This window comes from Penaeus monodon, chromosome 23 (genome assembly GCF_015228065.2).
Source record: "Penaeus monodon isolate SGIC_2016 chromosome 23, NSTDA_Pmon_1, whole genome shotgun sequence".
In the NCBI taxonomy this organism is placed as follows: domain Eukaryota; kingdom Metazoa; phylum Arthropoda; class Malacostraca; order Decapoda; family Penaeidae; genus Penaeus; species Penaeus monodon.
In genome coordinates this window covers 7,098,453-7,098,820 of record NC_051408.1, presented here as the reverse complement: position 1 = coordinate 7,098,820, position 368 = coordinate 7,098,453, and the positions used below count along the sequence as shown (strand labels likewise).

Genomic DNA, 368 nt, shown 5'->3' with positions numbered 1-368 from the left:
CCCCTCTTGTTTTTAGGGTGGTAGTTGTAAGGTTATTTCTGATTTGGTTGTAATATTTTTGTTTGTTTGTTTGTTTGTTTTTTTATGTCAGATGAAATTGTGCAAAAGGTCTTTCTTATGAAGATCAGTAACTTTTCAATGATCCTTCAGTCAATGTTATCATCTTAATATCTTTGAAATTGCATCTGTTATAATTTCACAAAAGTACATTATATATTTAGCCAAATTTCAATCATGAAGCTATAAGGATAAGTTATATATATTTTATGCACTTACATAGTTGTAGAATTGATAAACAGTCCATGAATTAGTAAGTTTACTATTTGTATGGTAAATGTACATATTGTTAAAGCATGTACAATAGAAAA

At 26.9% G+C, this 368-nt stretch overlaps 1 protein-coding gene across 1 annotated transcript in view; it reads left to right on the top strand.

The window, feature by feature from the left end:
- Positions 1-368, top strand: part of LOC119587757 (E3 ubiquitin-protein ligase Nedd-4-like) — a gene marked incomplete in the record, with an annotated part of 51,583 nt that overhangs the window by 11,656 nt on the left and 39,559 nt on the right.